We start from the raw sequence: 14,755 nt of genomic DNA on the forward strand, positions 1-14,755 counted from the left end.
ATTTATGTGGTTCTTTTATCATTAAAAACCTACATTGATTTTATCAACTAAATGGAATAAGCCTCTAAACAATAACAAGAAGGAAGAAAGGAAGGAAGGAGGATTTAACTGGAAAAATAAATAGCTGGTGCCTTCATGTGTTTAGCTCATTGTCAAGCTAAACAAAACTTCACAATTTCTAGGAAGTTAACCTAAATAGAATTAGAATTAGTGTTAACTTAGAACCAACAGGCTGGGTGAGAACAACCAAGTACCAAGTCAGAGGTGTATAAGGACTGTCACATTAGTATCAAGAGACATGGCCCAATTTGTTGCAACACTGTGTATTTCAAAATGACTGCAAGCAAACAAAGGCTTTGTGATGTTAAGCCAAACAAATAGGGAAATGGAAATGAGCAATTAACAACTGAGCACAAATGCTGGTTTCTTTGAGTGTAAGTCAATAAAAGTATAGGCCCTTAGAGGGCAAAAACTATCTCAAAATTATCTTATTCCCCAGAATATTAACATAAGTGTGGTAGGCGGAAGAGGAGGGTCACTGATAGATGGTCAATAAACATGACTTGAATAAATAAATTAGTATATTTTTAAAAAGAATCATGTGAAAAAAAAAATCATGTGAAAACTACAGTAATAATAGAGAAAATATTTTCCTATTTTTTATTCTTCATTGTGTATTCTTCCTTCTCCTGTGCACTATCAGTTTCTCTCTCCATCTAGCCCTTCTACTACTTCCTGCCTCTCTTCTTTTCCTGCTTTCTTCATCCTTGTATCTCTGACAGACTGTGATTTATAATAAGAAATATACTGTATATTTGGTCTTAGTCCTGGTTCTGGGCACAGAGCTCCCCAGACTTTCGGAATTTCCTAAGTGATAAGACAGAGAAAGATGTCTTTTGTTATTCATAGCAAGCCCTTTTCATTCACACCTGAGTTTATGTTAATGAGGTGACTTTTGGAAATTCTCTAAGGATGGGGATTCTTTGCCAGGGGAACCAAAGAGGTGATTAGAGGGTTAGAACTTTCAGCCTCACCCCCAACATCTGACCTCCAAGGAGGGGAGAAGAGGTGGAGATTGACTTAATCACTAATGCCCAGTGACTTGATCAAACATACCTACAATAATAAATCCTCCATAAAAATCCCTGGACTAAGGGGCGGTTCAGAGAGCTTCCGGTCGATAAGCACTTGGAGGTGCTGGGAGGGTGACGTGCCTGGAGAGGACATGGAAGCTCTGATGCATACTTTATGCATCTTCTCCATCCAACTCTTCCTGAGTTACATCCTTTTGTAATAACTGGTATCTAGTAAGTAAACTGTTTTCCTGAGTTCTGTGAGAGGCCCTAGCAAATTAATAGAAACCAGTGAGGAGGTCCTGGGAACCTTTAATTTATATCCAGGTGTCAGAGGCACAGGTAACAACCGGGGCAATTGCAATCCAAAGATTGGCATCTGAAGTGTGCACCTGTGAGTGTGGTGGGGTGGGTAGTCTTGTGGGGTTTTGCCCTTAACCCATGGGATCTGATGCCAACCCCATGTAGACAGTGTCAGAACTAAATCCAATCGTAGGACACCCAGCGGGAGTCAAATAATTGCTTGGTATGAGGAAAAAAAAAAAAAAACTCACCAGACGTGTCAGAAATAAAGTATTCTGTGGTAGCGTGAATGGTAAAGAAGAAAACCAGGAGGAGTTTTTCCTTTTCACATCTCTTAGTAAAAGCCTGTCTATTTTACTCAAGTTTCTTCAACCATCTAGTGCGATATATCACACCATCCCTTACTCCTCCAAATAAAACCTCAGGGATTTAATGCAAAGAGAATTCTGTAACCCAATTACCAGTCAAGAATATCTCATGAATGTTGCATCTCTCTTACTGTTTCTATGTGGATAAATTTTTTTGGAATTGATTTTTCATCTAGTGAGATCACTCATAGTTGCCATTGTAGCTTCTGGACTGAATTACTACCCCTTTGGTATGTTGCATGTTGGTTTTAACTTCTGGGCTGTACTTTCGTAGTCTGAGAGACCTAGCTATACAACAGCTATAAAGAAAAGATGTCAATTCTTGCTTCCTCTGCTGTCACTTAGGGCACCCATCCTCTCCCAGACAGCCAGAGACGTGATAACGCCTTTTCTCACTTGTTATACATTAATTCATTAGTATCATGATTTTTTTCAACAGTTCATAAATTGTCAACAGATCATAAATTATCTTCTGTAAAAAAGATAAGCAATGTATTCAGGAAATAGTGATTGAAAAAGTTCCCTGATAAATACATAAGAAGCAAGCGTTAAGACATGTTTGTTATGTTCTAATATTTTATTTGTGATTTCCTATGCTTAAAAGACAAAGAAGAAGTGAATGGATAGAAACAAAAAGTGTGGATAATGATAGTAGAATAAATATGATGCTAATTAGTGATAACACCATTTCATTCTTTTTTTAAAGAAGATTATTCCAAATCTAGCTTAACAACTAGCAGATTATGGTGAGCTATTTATTTTAATGATTATCATAAGAGGGAAACTAAGAGAGAAGGAAAAGCCCAGAGAAAAATATCGAAGAAATCATTGGGTACATCAAAAAATCACTCTGGTTGTGTATATCACAACCACACTCTGGTTGTGTATATCAAATTCATTCTTCTATGCTTGAAAGAGAACATTCAATAATTGGAATTATCCATCTATCATTTTGACATTGCCCTTTGTAGAGTAATTAACAGTACTAATTTATGTAATTTATTTAGCCCATTAGGAGGTTTCAGAACTCACATATGTGTTGAACATCTGTGTATTTTAACTTTACATCTATGGATGCATTTTATTTACATTTTAGGCAATGAGATATGACTGGCATAATATTTTAAGAATTATTTTTTTTCAAATTGGAAATGAGTTTCTTTCCAAGTGATTTTTCCAAACTCTTTCCAAGAGTTTCTTTCCCAAAGCTTTCCAAGCTTTTTTGAAGAAGCTTAAAAAAGGGTTTTCAGATTTTAAGTGAGATGAGTATTTCTTTCTCCTTTCTAAGATATCATGTGTAAGGCGATCAATTGCAAGGACTGAAATTTAGACTGAATTTTAGAATTTAATAGGAGATTGTGCACTGAAAAAAATCTATAGAAGGTCTAAGGCAGTGCTGTCCAATAGAAATATAATTTGTGCCACATCTAGAATTTTAAGTTGTCTAGTAACCACATTAAAACATAAAAAGAATCAGTTAACATTAGTTCCTTATAATATATTTAACCCAATATATCAAAAATATTTATTTCAACATATAAGCAATATATGAATGAGGTATTTTACATTTTTTTGTACTGTCTTTGAAATCTGTCTTGTCTTTCACATTTACAGCATGTCTCAATTTGGAACACCCCCATTTCAAGTGCTCAACAGTCACGTGTGGCTCTTGATATTGAACTGGACCGTAGGGTCTGGGAAAGTTGATTCTCCAAGAACAACTTCCAGAAAAACAACTCAGAACTGGTTTGCCAAGAGAACTTTTCCTTCTGTCACAATCAGGGAGCTAGAGTATCTGGGGTATGCTTTGCCAACTCTGATTTCAGAATTATACAACCTTAGCCACAATCCAGGGATTAGGGAGCCATCAATGAACCTGTTGGCTTGTGGCATACAGCACCTTGACTGTAGTCCAGAGACAAAGCCACAGCTTAAGATGCTATTACTATGGAAGAGAGGAAGAACAGATCGTGACAGCAAGAGCTGGTCTCTGTTGCAGTTTACCCTCTGCTACTGAAATATCCTTGCATGCCTGCCTTTCCACGTATATACTTACCTCCTCCCCAAGGTAAGCAACACAAACGTCCATCCGCTGCTCTATCCAGCATCTAGGATTCTAGAATGATGCACAACCCTCTCCATTATGTCCGAAGATAGCTATTTGTTGGCCTAGAAAATAATAAACACATTTTGTATGCCCCATTTCCGATACACACATAATACATTGAAATACACAATATACAATGTTGGAGTAGGAACAGAGTAATAAAAATATTTAAAAATTTAAATTCAGAAAATGTGGGAATGTGAAATAGGAGTTATTAAAAATTGTGACCTTAAAAATATCAAATCTGATGGGCAGGAAAGGGAATGAGTCCCTTGGTTAGTCCACCTGGGTGCTTTGAGTTCTGCACTTTGGGATAAGGGGCCTTTGTTCATGGTCCTCTGTGGTCCCAGGCATTGCCATTGGGACCATGGCTCTCATCTTCCATGGTCCTATGTAAAGTGAGTAATTACTGAAGAATACACCTTTTGAGGTGCTGAATAGTGCTGGGAATCCAGGAGCTGCATGGGTTTCTTTGGCATCAGGCCACCTACTTTTGTAAATTCCATTTTTCAGTAATTGCTATAAATGATCTAGTCGAGGCTTACTTTTTAAACTTGAAGACTAGTATTTAATTATGGTGTTTGGGCTCCACCCACAGAATTTTTAGTTCCCTCTCATTTGCCAAGGCTAGTCTGATTTTTAAATGGAAAGTTTGCCTCCCAGATGTCCTTCTGTCCTGGGTAAGATGGGATGGTTGGTCACCTTGCCTCCCATGTCCCTCTTGCTGTAGAAGCCATCTAAAACCATGGGCTTGGATTGAAGCAGCTTAATCCTATCTCTTTCACCAGGTTCCAGACTTTCATAAAGCTTAAGTCTTATCTCCTGTTAAGACTACAGCTTTGAGGCTCATAACTTCTTTGGTCTTGCTATGTAGTCTCCAGATATAGGGTGTTCAGACAACTTCGACTGCTTTACTTATCAAAGCTGTTGTGTTCCAGTCTGTCTCTGCTTTAGATCAAAATTATCTCTCTTGTAGGGCTTTTCTCACAGGAGCCAAAAGCAGCCAACACACACCAATATTCTGAATTTTTCTTGCCATTTTCTCAAACAAAGCATGGTTTACATTCTAAGATATTGAAGAAACATTTTAAACTTTTTTTTAAGATAAAAGGGACATGAGTTTTCTATCTTCCATTACCCGACTAAACCATGCTTCATGTCTAATTATGCAGCACTCTACAGCTAGCAGATGTTGTGAAGCAACTCAAGGTCTCTGCCACAGAGAAATATCTAACCTGGATAAGTGAAACAGCTCACCTGATTCCAGGTAAGTGACCCCTTCTCTGAGGTGTGAAGGATGAATAGGCTCATAGTTGGAGTGGGGGTGAGTTGGTGAATAGTGTTTGGAATAAGGAGATACAGGGCATTCTAGGAAGAAGAAATGGAATAGATAAATGTGTGAGGCATGATACTATTTTGTATAAAGTTACAAGAGTCTTGTATCCCATGCTGTGTTTAGTAATGCCTGCCTTTAATTATAATAAAGAAATGCATACATTTCCCCTGTGTCTGTGGCCACCATACAGTTAAGCACATCACCATCTTATTTTAACAATACACACTTATATTTGGTATGAGAGACACATTTTTTTTAATAATTCTGGGTTTATATTATCAAGGTTTTCTCAGTGCCTCTGTTATATTATGGGGATCACTCTAGTACTTACTTCATAGGGCTGGTGCAAATATTAAATGAGCAAATAGAGGTCAAGTGAGTAGAATTATGACGGGCATATTGTAAGGGCACCAGAGCTGCTTTTATTATTATCTGTATTATTGCTATTAGTATCCTATACACAAAAATGACCAGCTAATGGTCATTAGAAAGGAAATATTGAAATATAATAAAGTTAAATGCAAACTGCAAAAATGACTTTATAATACTAAGTTTCAAACTTGTATTATTTGAATAGATTAGCTAAGGCAATGGAATTAGAAATATGTATTTTTTATTTTTTCTTTCAACTACTAATGGCTTATTTGTATGGAAAATTTATAATTAAAATAGCCAACAAGGTTTACAATTGCTGAAATGCTATTGTCCTGATTTAAAACAATAACCCATTTTAATAGGATAGCGCATATTACCATATTGTTACTTGAAACTCTAAGTCCCACAAAGATACACTGATATAAAAATGTTAATTTCACTATCTTCAATAAGCAATCTTGTTTTTTATATCCTTAAATTAAGAAAAATACAATAGAGTGTTTTTCATTCAATAGCTCCTATTAAGATGAAAAGCTTTATCAGAATTATCTGAAATTCAATAAAGAGCACTCTGTATTCTGTTCAAAATCAATTGATAGACATAGGTGCCAGCTAAATGGAGACCAAAATCTTGGCTTTTTTTTCTGGAGAGACATTTTTGCTTACAAATATGTTACCTTTGAACTACGTACATATCCAGTCAGTCATTTAAACAGCTGGATAATCACAGGTCTATCCCACAACTCTGTAGATTTTATGTTGTTAGGAAGAAAGTTCATGCTTGCTGGTAGGAATAGGGAGAGAGAAGGGACTGATCTTCCCAGGCTCAGTTCCTGCCCACCCATCAAGGAAGTCCCATCTTGTCCCCTGGGGAAGAATGACATGAAACAGAAAAAGGGAAGGAATATGGCTCTTTGGAGGGTTCTGGGAATAAAACAAGAAGCAAAGGAAAATTACACATTCCAATAGGAAATAAATCCGGTGAATGCAATCAAAGAGTTTTATTGAAATAGGTACCACTTTTCTTTAAGTTTCTTTATTTATGTTTTGTGAAATTGTAAATAATTTATTATTTCCTTGAAGAGGTATTTCAAATTACAGTGTTAGAATAAGTAACACTAATATTCACTAATTTTTATGCTGAAACACAATCTCGCCTCTAATTTTCAGAACATTATTTTTTACTAAGTGTATCGTGCCATAACTAGCCATAGCTCTCAAAGATGTAAACTCAGGAGAGCAAGATTTAAAAATCTATAATTCCTTAAAACTTTATAAGATTTTTTTAAAGCAATGCCAGGAAAAAAGACATTCTTGCTTTCACTTTCAGTAATCTGCAAATAATAGCATAAATTATATAAGTAACCTCTGATTTAACAGAATTATGTCATGCTTTTCATTCTAAGGTCCTTGTTTAGTATGACAAAACTCTATTTTCTACCTCAATGATTCTCAAAGGGTGTGATTTTCCCCCAGGGGATATTTGGCAATATCTGGAGACAGTTTTGGCTCTCATAGGTGTTGGTGGATAAGGAAACCCATTCTAGATACTGGCATCTAGAAGGTAGAGGTCATATATATCACCATACATTCATTCCCATATTCACAGGGCAGCCTCCATAACAGATAATTGTCTGGCCAAAATTGTCAGTAGTGCTGAGGCTGAGCTGAATGTTGCTAGGTGAATGTTACTTAACTTATCAAGGTTTGTATAGTATCACAGGAATTTACAGTTTTTTGTTTCTTTTTTAATCCTAGTTGATCTTTGGCTAGTTTCACTTTCAACTTTATCAGGTGAAAAAATACGAAAAGATTATAACTAGCCAGTGAATCAAAGCAGTACACACAGTTACTCTGAGTTCATTGGAATTGATTACTCTGAATTTATTGTTTGTCTTTTTTCTCTTCCTACTATATTAAAGGCACTGCTATTCTTTCATCTAATTTGTTTGCTCATTTGTTTTGCATATATTCAAATTTTGTTCTTTATAATGATATGAAATAGTAATTTAAACCTACATATTCCTGATAGTTTGCCATGCTCTTTTTTGGGATGTTATTTTTGTATGTTGTCTATGAAAACATTACAAGTGAATTAAATAACTGATTATAAAATGATAATTAAATTGAGTTGTTTTGACCATATTGGTACTGAAATTAAGAACCAAAATTCGATGAAGCATATTAAACACACTAAACTAGTTATTAGTTAATTGACATTTTAACACGTATATTGAAGCAGAAATTAGGGAATATAGAGATAGATGTGACTTATTCATGACAGTAAAAATTTGATCTTATATAATATTTATAAAAATTATCACTATAATTATTGTCATCTCTTATAAAATTATTTTGACTACTCATATAATGTTTAGAAAGCAGCTTATGCATTGCCTTTTTCCTTTATACTTTCTACTTCAAACTTTACTGTGATGAAGTGTGTACTTTCCAAGTAATTTGAATTAAAGTAACTTTGGAATATACTAATTTTCCTCAGCAACTATTTAAAACATGAAATTATGTCCATGAATCTAAGGAAAATTCAATCTAATTTCTCCTGTTCAACAAATTTAGCATACTTTTAACATTGTAATATTTAACTCTTAGGTTTATCCATCTTATTAGGAAAATACAATAAGACAAAATATTTTAATCAAAGTTGAAGACACTGAAAAACATAAAGCTTAAATAGCTTTCTTAAGGTCACACAGCTAGTAAGGGGGTGAGAAAAATTTGAACCAAGGTGGTCAGACTCTAAACCCGTACTTAGTAAAAAGACTTTCATAAAGAGGTTGAAAGACAAAATGGAAACAATACAAAAAAGGTATTTGTAACACAGGATACTATTAAAATCTCTAATATGTAAAGAAGAAAGATGGGCAGAGCAATAGAAAATTGAGCACAGGTCATTGACATGATGTGCAATTCATAAAGAAGAAGAAAAACTAGAGAATAGTAACAATAATAAAAATAAAAAAGATGTAACTTCAACAAATCAATTCAAATTAAAATGATGCTGTAATAGGATGAGTAATGGAACCCAACAGTATCTACATCCTCCTCCCTGGAACCTGTGAATGTTACCTGACATTTAAAAAAAAAAAGTCTTTGCAGATGTGGTTAAATTAAGATCTTGAGATGGGGGGTTATCCTGGATTATTCAGGTGGGTCCAAGTACAGTCACATGTATGAACATTTATAACAGGGAAGTAGAGAAATATTTCATGCAAACAAGGAGCAGAGACAATGTCACCATTGAGGCAGAGATTGGAGACATATGACTGCAGACCAAGGAACGCCAGCAGACACCAGAAGCTGAAAGAGGCCAGAAATGGATTTTCCCAAGAGTCTTAGGAGAGAGTGATATCTGCTAAAAACTTGATTTCAGACCAGTGATGCTGATTTCAGACTTCTATCCTCCAGGTCTGTGAGACAATAAATTCTGTTGTTTTAAAGCACTAAATTTTTTGGTAACTTGTACAGCAGCAACAGAAAACTCATTCAGATGACATAATCATTTTTCGCTACCAGATTTTAATAAAATCTAAGATTAATGTAACAGTGTCCAGAAGCAGAGTCATGTACAATTAGGAATTTATATGGAATTATATATTATTTTGAGGAAAATTGATTATTCAATAAATGGTGCGAGAATAACTCTAGACTATAGGATCCACAAGAGCAGGAACTGTTTTCTACTTTGTTCGTTGCTGTATCTTCAGGGTCTACTACAGAGCCTAGCATATACAGGCACTCAGTAAATAATTGGTGCATGAATACATAAATCGTAAAACTCCCAAACCTATTCAATTTAGTGATATACATCTTATAGGCTTTTCTTCAAACCTCACTTTTTTCCCTTAACTAATCTCTGAGATACATTCTATAATCAGTGAATACTTTCAAGTTCAAACCTTCTAGTCATCATTTGAATATCACATACATAAGGAATTAAAAGTATTTGTCCCAATAACCCTCATTTTATTTTTATGAACCAGGAATTTGTACCTCAAATTACAGTTGAAGATCATGTATAAGGTTGACTCTGTACAACTATTCTCTCATTCCTCCTTAGGATCACATCCCTCACTTGGATGGGGCAGCAAAGCACCAACACAAAGACATGAAATGAAATCTCAGCTTCCCCTGCAGTGGGTCACCTGGTTTTTTGTGTCAGGTATGGGTGAGTGTCTCAGGAGTTGTCCCCTTTCAAGGCAGAAGTCTTTACCCTTGTCTTTTCTTAGCCCTTTGCCAGACCCTCTTCCAGATTGGAATCCAGACACAGAACTTGGAGGGGGAGGCCTAGAAAGCATTCCTCTGTACCTGAAAAGAAAAATAAACCTGTCTTTTCTTTAAAATGCTTTGTTTGTTTGTTTGTTTTGATGGTAATTCTATAACATGCAGCTGAATGTATTCCTAACAGAGGCATGCTGGCCAGGAAAGCGAGTAACTGGCAGGTCCACGTTTAAAACCTGAATGTACCTGACTCCAAAATCCACGGACTTTTCATGGTACTGCACTTTCTTTTGAAAGTTCATAGGTGCTCAAATGTAGTGCTTTTCATGAATGTGCCCATTACACACCACTGATATTTTACATTCTATCAAGTAAATGTCCAGAGAAAATAATCTATAGATTAAGCTTTCAGATAGAAGGATGAATAAAAACAAACAGACTTTAGCACTCATTTATGATAAGTTTGTCCTGAAGATGCTTTCATTGGGTTAGGAAATACCTGGGGCTATTTTAAAATGGAAAATGTTTATCCACGTTTTTTATAATTATTTTCATTAGTTGATCGTAAAAAATTTTTCTTATCGATGGCATCATTTAGACCATGATTCTTTTTCAACAAGAACAGTTTTTTTTCCTTTTAAAATGTTCTTAATTTAAAAAGAAAAATCATTAAAATGAAAACTTATATGTAAAACCCTACCAACAATTGTTCATGTTAAAGAAAAATCAACATTTTAAAAATTTACTTATGTTTAATTTTCAATTCTATAAATTATTTTGTTTCTGACATAAATCATGACTTTATTGAACATGAGTGCAAGTATGAAATACATTTCCTGCTTCAAGGTAATGTATGTTGATAGGAGATATAAAATATAATCATGGAGATAAACTTGAAAATCTAGGATTCCATAGGATGTTCACTGGATTTGTATTCAGAGATGCACTGAAAACCAAGTTTTAATATTCATTAACTGAATGACTATTGACAAACATTTCATATTTCTTGAAACTTTATTCTGTTATTTGGAAAATTAGCATAGTTACATTTGCCAAATATATTGGCTCTTGAAAAGATGAAACAAAATATATCTACAAAGTTTCTTTGAAAACTGGTATTTACCGTAAAATATATCAGTTATGTTTGGGTACTAAAAATAAATTAGAAAAACTAAATTTAATTTTATATTTCTTATTACAAGTGAGAGCATAGTGAGTGTTTGGATGAATGGATAATAAAAATGTGGTATATATATATATGTAAAATAATGTTTTTCAGCTTTAAAAAGAGAAGGAAATCCTGCCCTTTGCAACAATATGGATGAAAATGGAGGACATTGTATTAAGAGAAATAAGCCAGGCACAGTAAGATAAATACTGCATGGTATCACTTAGAGGTATGTGGAATCTAAAAAATTCAAACTCATGAAAGCGGAGAGTAGAATGGTGGTTGCCAGGGGCTGGAGGTTGGAGGAAATGGAGAGCTGTTGGTGAAAAGGTACAAAGTTTCAGCTATGCAGGATGAATAATATGAATGGTTTCAAACTTTTAAAAAACCTTTAGAAACATATTAAAATTAGAAATGCATATATATTTTTTACCTCTCAAGTATATTCTATGACTTTATTCCTTGTAACTAAATTCACTTTTATTTGAGGCTTTATATGTAAGGGTATTTATTGCTACATTTTCCATAATGATAAAAAAAAAAAGAAAAAAGTAAAACTACAAATACAGTGTATTTTCAAATATAAAATATCAAGGAATGGCTAAATAAATTATGTTTTATCTACTTCATGGAATATTAAGTAACTGTGCCATGATCATTAATTTCATTTCCTTCCTTTTGACCTTAAAAATGTTCTATTGTTTCCCTTTTATTTTTAGCTCACAAAAAAATTGTAAACTAAACTTAAATTTTTCCAGACCTACTTCTTAATAATATCCTTCTTCAGAATCCTGTTTCAATATTGTTATCATTCATTGCTTGTTTTTCCCCCAACAATGCTCTCCCACTGTGGTTCCTTATAATCTCAAAAAAACATTGAGAAGTTTCTTCTATCCTAAAAAAATAAAAATAAAAACAAAAAATTTAAAAAATAGAAACTTTCCTGAAACATTTTGCCATATCAAGCTGAGCTTTTCCCTCTCTCCAACACCTTACAGCCATGTCAGCTCTCTTCAAGTCCTCCTCATCCATTTGTTAATAAAGCTTCAGGAACTGGCCACTCTGTTGGTAAAACTAGTCTCTCATAGATTTGCAGAGGTCTGCATGCTACCAAATCTAATAACTTTACCAATGCTTATGATCTCTGATCTCTATGCCTATGACATAATTGACCACTTAAACCTGGAAACAAGGGAATATAAACCAGGGCCTTGATAGTAGAAAGAGGAAAGAGGAAATACATTTAGAAATATTTAAATGGTAATCCACGATTGATTGCTTGAATGAAGGAATTTGTTGATTGGTTGGATATCAGATATTTGAAGAGAAGTAATCTAGCTACCTAGCTATGTTTCAGTGGCTTGAGTGGAGGGTGATACCAGCAGCAGAATTATATTTTATAAGCAAAGGATAATATTTACAAGGAAATGATGAGGAAGTTGTAAATCTAATTTGGGGATAACTGGCATTAGTAGGATATGTGTCTGAAAATCATTGCAAAATATAATAGCATCTATGAAGTATCTAAGTCATCCTAGGAGAGATATAGAATTAGGTGGCAAGTTGGCCAGGGATAAATTTTTAGGAATATTAAAGTTTTAGGAATACATATATGAAAAGGAACCCTTGGGGAGGTGGGGAGATGAACAGAGAAATTGAATGGAATATTTTCTATTTGTTCCTCCATGTGCACTTTTCACCTAACTTCACACTGTGTTATGCCCCAGGACCAAACTCTGAGGACCAGTTCATGCCTGAGGTGTCAGTTCAATTTTTAATAGCACACTCATTCATTCTCAAAAATGTCTTTTACTGGGCAATAAATTATATCCAGACCAGGACTCTCTTACCCTCTGGCTTCCCTTTGGTTTTAGCCAATGGGGATCAGACGGAGAGGGAAGAATGACAGGTAATTAATTTTTGTGGCATCCTTCCTTGACTTTTCACAGTGGGTTGATAGTTACGCACCTTATTGCCCCCAGCTGACACTAGCCACTGGTGGCGGACATGGGGGAAAGGTAAGATTCCTTTTCATTCCTCGCTTTTTTACCCATCCTTTTTCATGAGCTTTTAAATTATTCTCAATTATCACATTGGAATGTGCCATGTGTTTTTGCCAAGATCTTGATTAGTGCAGGGGTACGGGCAGAACCAAGACAGTGTAGTGTTATGAAAGGCAAGAAAAGACTTTTAAGAAAATTTGTGTAATGTACTGGGTGTGTGGAGTGGTGGTGGTGGAGGGAATGTCCCAGAGTGATCCAACAAGATTAGGGAAAGATTGTAAAAATTATGAGAAGGGTGCAAACTATGAAATTTTGTGCTAGGTAAGAACAAAAATAAACATACTTTAGGCAAAAAAGAGAAAAGTTGTATCCACTTTTCTATTCAATGTAGTTAAACAGTCATTAATAAACTCATTTTGATTTTAGGAGACAGACACGGGACATCATCTGAAGTACACTTGTGGAGGGGGGGAATTATAGAAAGGAGAGACTCAGAAAATTAGCAGAATCAAGAACTATCAATAGACATTGTGCTATTTCCCCAAAACATTCAATGTGCTGTTGAAGAGACCTCTAAAACACTCAGTCTCCTGGGTTTGAATGAGTACATAGTCAATGAATGAAGGGAGAACAATGTCTGGCACCTATAAACTCCAGGCAAGGAATTTTTTTTTTAATAAAATTAATTATTCTTCAAATTAGTAAAATAGTTTGAAACATACAATTTCAATGTGCCAAAATGAAAATTTTATCCCTTGATTAACAAATGTTGTTAGTGGTCACTGGCTTTACTCTTCCATATTCTTGAAAGAAGAAAGTAGTATATAAGCAATGGTTAAACATAGAATGGGGTAACGATGGGACTTCTGGTATACCCCCTCCCTCCAGTGTTTTAGAGGAGACCAGGGAGCCTTCTAGAGTCTCTAAAGTTATAAATGTGTGCAGCAAACTTTTTTTCTTTTTCTTGGGACAGTTGTCATTTACATGAATACACATTTCAGCTTGTCACACAAAAAGGCAGCCTATTTCCTTTAAGTATCATGGAAAGCAACTGGAGTTCTAGTCACTGGAGTAATGGGAAACCATGAGTCTTTGCCCACTGAGAAGACCTATCAGCCAATTTGAAAAGAATTTCATTAACACAAATAATCAGGTAGAAGAAACAAAAATTTTGAGGTAGTTTTATGACCAAGCAGGACCCTATGGGGTTTTCCCAGAACAGACCCCCCACCCAATTCCTCCATCTGCCTCTTGTCTACAGAAAAACTTTAGCCTCCTAGGCTTTCCCCTAGTTCTAAAGAGTAAATTTAATAAAAGAAGTGAGAAAATGCAGAAAGAAAGGAAAGCAGTCAAGCAAGACAAAATAATAATAGTTTAACCATTAAGCAAAGTCAAGAACCTTTAGTTCTTCCTCAAGGGCTATAGATAATATTCTGAGCCATAGCCTTTGAGCTGTTTTGCAGATACTGAAACCCCCACCAGGTGGAAGAAGTTAATTGTATGCTGCACACAAGCGTGTAGACCCCAGACCAGTAGGAACCAGAAGGTTGATGATGTTGATCCCTGTTTACCTTACCACCAACCAGTTAGAGGAATGTCCACTAGCTGGTCACAAACCCCAAAATCCCCTTCCCTCACCCTATTTTTAAAACCTTTCCCTGAAAGCCTTCAGGGAGTTTGGGCCTTTTAAGCACTAGCTACCTTGACTCCTTTTTAGGTGCAGCCCTGAAATTAATGCTGTACTTTCTTTCACCACAACTGGGTGTCAGTAGATTGGCTTTAC

This window comes from Balaenoptera physalus (genome assembly GCF_965194825.1).
Source record: "Balaenoptera physalus genome assembly, chromosome: 4".
In the NCBI taxonomy this organism is placed as follows: Eukaryota; Metazoa; Chordata; class Mammalia; order Artiodactyla; family Balaenopteridae; genus Balaenoptera; species Balaenoptera physalus.